General features: G+C 47.8%; 1 pseudogene; it reads right to left on the reverse strand.

Annotated features, from left to right (window-relative positions):
* Window positions 1–7,435: 7,435 nt before the first annotated feature.
* Window positions 7,436–7,554, reverse strand: LOC134931004 (5S ribosomal RNA; annotated as a pseudogene).

A 7,554-nucleotide genomic window follows, 5' to 3' on the forward strand; every position in this document is an offset into this window, starting at 1 on the left:
TACTGGAGAGTGTTAACCCGGAAGCTGCAAAAGAAAAGGAGTTCTCCCATGCATACCATTGCACATGAGCTCCAAATGGAAACCAATGTGCCGGTTTCTACAAGAACACTTTGAAGTGAGGCCAACTCCCTACTGCAAGTATCTTTTCACTGGTGATCTCCACTAGACAGTTGGAAGAAAATTGCAAAGAAGTTTCTGGAACCTCCAGACTGACTGATACAACACATATATATTCTAAAAGTGTAGCCAGGACACGGTCCACCCTGAAGCTGACTGCTGTGCAATACTCATAAGTATGTCCAGTCAGAAGCAGGCTGCTCTGCAATCTGCAATACGCAGCAGTATGTGGAGTCAGAAGCTGGCTGCTGTGCACTCTGCAATACTCAGTGGCATGTCCAGTCAGAAGAAGGCTGCTGTGCACTCTGCAATACTCAGTGGTATGTCCAGTCAGATGTTGGCTGCTGTGCACTCTGCAGTACTCAGCAGTATATCCAGTCAGATGCTGGCTGCTGTGCACTCTGCAATACTCAGAGGTATGTTCAGTCAGAATATAGCTGCTATGCACTCTGCAATACTCAGCAGTATGTCCAGTCAGAAGCTGGCTGCTGTGCACTCTGCAATGCTCAACAGTATGTCCAGTTAGAAGCTGGCTGCTGTGCCCTCTGCAATACACAGCGGTATGCCCAGTCAGAAGCAGGCTACTCTGCAATACTCAGCAATATGTTCAGTCAAAAGCTGATTGCTGTACATTCTGCAATATGCAGCAGTATGTCCAGTCAGAAGCTGTCTGTTGTGCACTCTGCAATACTCAGCGGTATGTCCAGCCAGAAGCAGGCTGCTGTGCACTCTGCAATACTCAACAGTATGTCCAGTCAGAAGCTGGCTGCTGTGCACTCTGAAATGCTCAGCAGTATGTCCAGTCAGAAGCTGGCTGCTATGCACTCTGCAATACTCAACAGAATATCCAGACCGAAGCTGGCTGCTGTGCACTCTGCAATACTCTGCAGTACATCCAGTCAGAAGAAGTCTGCGGTGCACTCTGCAACACTCAGCGGAATGTCCAGTCAGAAGCTGGCTGCTGTGCACTCTGTAATACTCAACAGTATGTCCAGACAGAAGCTGGCTGATGTGCACTCTGCAATACTCAGCAGTATGTCCAGTCAGAAGCTGGCTGCTGTGCACTCTGTAATATTCAACAGTATGTCCAGACAGAAGCTGGCTGATGTGCACTCTGCAATACTCTGCAGTATGTCCAGTCAGAAGAAGGCTGCTATGCACTCTGCAATACTCTGCAGTATGTCCAGTCAGAAGTTGGCTGCTGTGCACTCTGCAATACTCAGCAGTATGTCCAGCCAGAAGAAGGCTGCTGCGTACTCTGCAATACTCAACAGTATGTCCAGACAGAAGCTGGATGTTTTGCACTCTGCAATACTCAACAGTATGTCCAGACAGAAGCTGGCTGCTGTGCACTCTGCAATGCTCTGCAGTATGTCCAGTCAGAAGAAGGCTGCTGTGCACTCTGCAATACTCAGTGGTATATCCAGTCAGAAGCTGGGTGCTGTGCACTCTGCAATACTCAACAGTATGTCCAGTCAGAAGCTGGCTGCTGTGCACTCTGCAATACTCAGCGGTATGTCCAGTCAGAAACTGGCTGCTGTGCACTCTGTAATACTCAACAGAATGTCTAGACCGAAGCTGGCTGCTGTGCACTCTGCAATACTCAGCAGTACATCCAGTCAGAAGAAGGCTGTTGTGCACTCTGCAATACTCAGCGGTATGTCCAGTCAGAAGCTGGCTGCTGTGCACTCTGCAATACTCAACAGTATGTCCAGACAGAAGCTGGCTGCTGTGCACTCTGCAATACTCTGCAGTATGTCCAGTCAGAAAAAGGCTGCTATGCCCTCTGCAATACTCAGCGGTATGTCCAGTCAGAAGCTGTCTGCTGTGCACTCTGCAATACTCAGCAGTATGTCCAGCCAGAAGAAGGCTGCTGTGCACTCTGCAATACTCAACAGTATGTCCAGACAGAAGCTGGCTGCTGTGCACTCTGCAATACTCAACAGTATGTCCAGACAGAAGCTGGCTGCTGTGCACTCTGCAATACTCAACAGTATGTCCAGACAGAAGCTGGCTGCTGTGCACTCTGCAATACTCAGCAGTATGTCCAGCCAGAAGCTGGCTGCTGTGCACTCTGCAATACTCAGCAGTATGTCCAGTCAGAAGAAGGCTGCTGTGCACTCTGCAATACTCAACAGTATGTCCAGACAGAAGCTGGCTGCTGTGCACTCTGCAATACTCTGCAGTATGTCCAGTCAGAAAAAGGCTGCTATGCACTCTGCAATACTCAGCGGTATGTCCAGTCAGAAGCTGTCTGCTGTGCACTCTGCACTCTGCAATATTCAGCAGTATGTCCAGCCAGAAGAAGGCTGCTGTGCACTCTGCAATACTCAACAGTATGTCCAGTCAGAAGCTGGATGTTGTGCACTCTGCAATACTCAACAGTATGTCCAGACAGAAGCTGGCTGCTGTGCACTCTGCAATACTAAACAGTATGTCCAGACAGAAGCTGGCTGCTGTGCACTCTGCAATACTCTGCGGTATGTCCAGTCAGAAGCTGGCTGCTGTGTACTCTGCAATGCTCTACAGTATGTCCAGTCAGAAGAAGGCTGCTGTGCACTCTGCAATGCTCAGTGGTTTATCCAGTCTGAAGCTGGCTGCTGTGCACTCTGCAATACTCAGCGGTATGTCCAGTCAGAAACTGGCTGCTGTGCACTCTGCAATACTCAGCAGTATGTCCAGACAGAAGCTGGCTGCTATGCAACTCTGCAATACTCTGCAGTACATCAAGTCAGAAGAAGGCTGCTGTGCACTCTGCAATATTCAGCGGTATGTCCAGTCAGAAGCTGGCTGCTGTGCACTCTGCAATACTCAGCAGTATGTCCAGACAGAAGCTGGCTGTTGTGCACTCTGCAATACTCTGCAGTACATCCAGTCAGAAGAAGGCTGCTGTGTACTCTGCAATACTCAGCGGTATGTCCAGACAGAAGCTGGCTGCTGTGCACTCTGCAATACTCTGCAGTATGGGAAATTCCAAGTTGATCGCAGCAGGATTTTTGTTAGCAATTGGGCAAAACCATGTGCACTGCAGGGGAGGCAGATATAACATGTGCAGAAAGAGTTAGATTTGGGTGGGTTATTTTGTTTCTGTGCAGGGTAAATACTGGCTGCTTTATTTTTACACTGCAAATTAGATTGCAGATTGAACACACCCCACCCAAATCTAACTCTCTCTGCACATGTTATAGCTGCCTCCCCTGCAGTGCACATGGTTTTGCCCAATTGCTAACAAAAATCCTGCTGCGATCAACTTGGAATTACCCCCTATGTCCAGTCAGAAGAAGGCTGCTATGTACTCTGCAATACTCAGCTGTATGTCCAGCCCAGGGACGTGCAGTCAGGGGAGGCAGGGGAGGCAGTGCCTCCCCTGTGATTAATTATTGAAATAATAAAAAGAAGATACTTATGACACATATTCTGTGTCATAAGTATCTTCTTTATTTTATTCTAATAATTTTAGGTCCTCAAAAAACTTTGGGAGGCACGAATAGCAGTGCCTCCCGTGGATAATGGGAACGGGGACAGAGTGGGGGGCAGGGCCAAGCACTGGGCTGTAAAAGCCCATAAAAAAATATAGGGAAAGCGGCACTTAAACAAGTGCCTTGCTGACAGGGACACCACCCCCATGTCAGCGAGGCACCTGTGATTGGACAGCGGATCCAGGGCTGGATCCGCTTGTCTAATCACCCACATGCGGCGCCGGAGGTGGCGGGTCTCGGCGGTGAGTGGCGTTGGAGGTAGCGGGGAGCAGCGTTGGGCCTGCAGTGTGTGCAGCTCTCCCCCCGTACTTCCCCCGCCGGCACTGTCCTCCTGCTCACCTGACAGCCAGCAGCGGTGGGCCTGCAGTATGTGCGGCTCTCCCCCGTCCTTCTCCGCCAGCTCCGTCCTCCAGCAGCAGGTTAGCTCATGTGACACACACTCTCTCCCTCTCCCTCTCTCCCTCTCCCCCTCTCTCTCCCGCTCTCTCTCTCTCCCTCTCCCTCTCTCTCCCTCTCCCTTTCTCTCCCTCTCCCCCCTCTCTCTCTCTCTCTCTCTCTCTCCCCGTCTCCTGTGGATGTGTAAGGATATTGTTCATTTTTACAGGTCCCCCTACCCTATTGGATACTACTGGACAAGTGGACGTGACCGGCGTGGGATGTAGGTAAGTATGTGTGAATGTGTAAGTGTGTTTTAATAAATTTTTACTTTCATGGTGTGTGTGTTGTGTTTTTATTTGGGTATTTTTTGTTGTTGTAGAACTACAGGTACCAGCGAGCCCATTATTTCCCCGCATGCTGGTAGATGAGGTTCTCCAAGTACCAGCAAGCAGGGGAGGCTTGCTGGGCCTTCTAGTTCCACACCAAAAAAACAATATTCTTTTTTTACACACATAGCTATCAGCCTGGCACCCACCACCCAGGGGTGCTGGGGACAGCCTCGGTGCTTCACCCCTGGCCCTTGGGTGCCTGGAGAGGGGGACCCCTTGATTCAAAGGGTCCACACTCATCCAGGAAACCTCGGCCAGAGGTGACTAGTTGGGGCGGTAATGCCACGGCTGCAGGGACCTACATAAATGTGTCCCCCCGCTGTGGCATTATCTCTCTGGCTAGTGGAGCCCGGTGCTGGTTTTAAAAATACGGGGGAACCTTACATCTTTTGTCCCCCGTATTTTTGGAACCAGGACCGGACTAAGAGCCCGGTGCTGGTTGTCTAAATACAGGGAACCCCAGGCCAATTTTTTTCCCAGTATTTAAACAACCAGGACCGACTCAAAGAGCCCGAGGCTGGTTATACTTAGGTGGGGGGACCCCACGCATTTTTTTTTAACACATTCAGACCCTTCTCCATTAAGTTAATGGAAGCCCTGGACAACAAAATTGCATTCATGTCCTCCTCCCACTCCCTTCACCGTCCCAAACGCTAATTTTTATTTTATTTTTCTATAAAAATGTAAAATATATCACAAGTATGGTGAGCAGGCAGCCAGCGGGCATTGGTGGCATCGGAGTGAGATGCAAATTAGTGGTGGAAGGCTGGGTCAGTTGATGGTGGGCGAGTTTGTAAGCCATTGGCGGTGGCAGCGGCTCAGAGGCAGTAGCGGGCATTGGCTCGGCAGTGGTAGGGGTCATCGGCAGGATTCGGCGGACATTGTGGCTGTAGTGCCTCACCATCCACTGACCTCACCGCACGCCACTGGTCCAGCCAGAAGAAGGCTGCTGTGCACTCTGCAATACTCAACAGTATGTCCAGTCAGAAGCTGGATGTTGTGCACTCTGCAATATTCTGCAGTATGTCCAGTCAGAAGAAGGCTGCTGTGCACTCTGCAATACTCAGCGGTATGTTTAGTCAGAAGCTGGCTGCTGTGCACTCTGCAATACTCTGCAGTATGTCCATCCAGAAGCTGGCTGCTGTGCACTCTGCAATACTCAGCAGTATGTCCAGACAGAAGCTGGCTGCTGTGCACTCTGCAATACTCTGCAGTATGTCCAGTCAGAAGCTGGCTGCTGTGCACTCTGCAATACTCAGCGGTATGTCCAGACAGAAGCTGGCTGCTGTGCACTCTGCAATACTCAGCGGTATGTCCAGACAGAAGCTGGGTGCTGTGCACTCTGCAATACTCTGCAGTATGTCCAGTCAGAAGCTGGCTGCTGTGTACTCTGCAATACTCTGCAGTATGTCCAGACAGAAGCGGCTGCTGTGCACTCTGCAATACTCTGCAGTATGTCCAGACAGAAGCTGGCTGCTGTGCACTCTGCAATACTCAGCAGCATGGGGATTGGTTTGTGGGGCATCATACTTTTGCCAGACTCCCATTTATCCAACATAAATACTAAGAGGGGCATATGTTATGTATAAACCTATGAAATTGAAAATAAAACAGATTAGATTAATTGTGTTTATAATGCTTGGATTTTATATGAGCATATTGCATAATAATACTAACAATTATATTACAATGTTCCTAGTTGTTAAAAATGCTGGCAGATGCAGTAAAGCTTTTCCCCATTTTAATTATTTCTATTACATTGGATAAGTTAAAGTTTTGTAAAGATCTAGTTCTGTTCTGAGAATGACATGTTTTAATCCTGAAGCCATAGTTCTGGAAATAGTGGCAATCCTCTGGAAAGTGTTCTTTCACATCGTAAACTGGCTGCTGTAAGATAAATACTCAAAGCACTCAAGTATACCTTGTTTTACTGCAGTAACTAAAGTCAGCGACAAACACACTTATCCACACTTATGAGTCCATCATTCGTTCAGAGAACAGAATATTAAATGGTTTGCGTCAACCATATACAGTAGTGCAATATAGAAATGTATCATATTTTTAAATCAAATTTACAATGAAAATCAAGATGCTATAATAGTTGCCATAGGGATAAACCTAGGGAGCACTTCTGGAGTCATTGAAAAATGATTGTTTGGTGGAATCGTGATACAACTGCAATTGGAAAAATATGTTCCTACTAAACTGGAGAACAAACTGGCTGTATCCTGGGAGTGGGGTTTCCGGCGGTGTCCTGGGAGGAGGGTTGCCAAGGGTGTCCTTGGAGCGACGTTGCCGGCAGTGCCCAGGGAGTGGGGTAGCTAGAAGAAAGGGGTGTATGGAGAATTCAGCCGTCATGTCCTCCACAGTGTGGCACTCCATGCACCTGCATACTCCATGTAATGCAAAAGAACAAAGAACGACCGGGCCCTGGTCCAAGGTAGATTATGGTTTATGTGTGTAAAAAAAACAAATGTGGACAATTATGGAAAGAAAATGTATATCTTTTCAAATATAGTCCTAGTTGGTGGTGCGCCCAGAGCCAGAAAGTACAAGTACTAACAACAGGAGAGAAAGAAAGCTCTTGTGTGGGCGCACTCTTATACAAAGAAGAAAGTTCTTCAAATGTGTGTCAGGAAGATATTTAAAACATCCATTTATTATTCAAAGTTAAAACCGTTACCCATCTATGATCCAAAATGTGAAGTAAGAAAGAGAATAAAGAATATATGTAAAAATGTTAAAATGTTCTGGTCTTTTTTTGGAGAGGTTGTAGACACTGGATTGTCTAACAGCCGTCTCCCCTGACCAGTACAGAAATTCTGTATTGATGGGACCAAGGAAGGAACAAAGTGTGTGATAGGTGTATCTTCAGAGAACCAATATGGTTGGATCTATGTTGTACACTTGGCTGGCGACCAGTTGCTCGGATTACACATGTGTTTTAGATATCTGTTACTGTAGTTAGAGTCTGACGCTGAACTGTTATATAACAGAGCAAAGGGAGGAAAAAAGATATTAGTGGTGATACTGCTGTTGGTGTTCGCCTTTTAAATAAAAGGAGTAGTTCCTACTCTACAACACCGGGTATTCCCAGGAAGTCTCCTCTCCAGGTACTGACCCAGCCTAACGCTGTTTAGCTTCCAAGATCGGACGAGATTGGGCATTAGCAGCGTGGTATGATAGTAGAG

Source organism: Pseudophryne corroboree, chromosome 5, assembly GCF_028390025.1.
Source record: "Pseudophryne corroboree isolate aPseCor3 chromosome 5, aPseCor3.hap2, whole genome shotgun sequence".
In the NCBI taxonomy this organism is placed as follows: Eukaryota; Metazoa; Chordata; class Amphibia; order Anura; family Myobatrachidae; genus Pseudophryne; species Pseudophryne corroboree.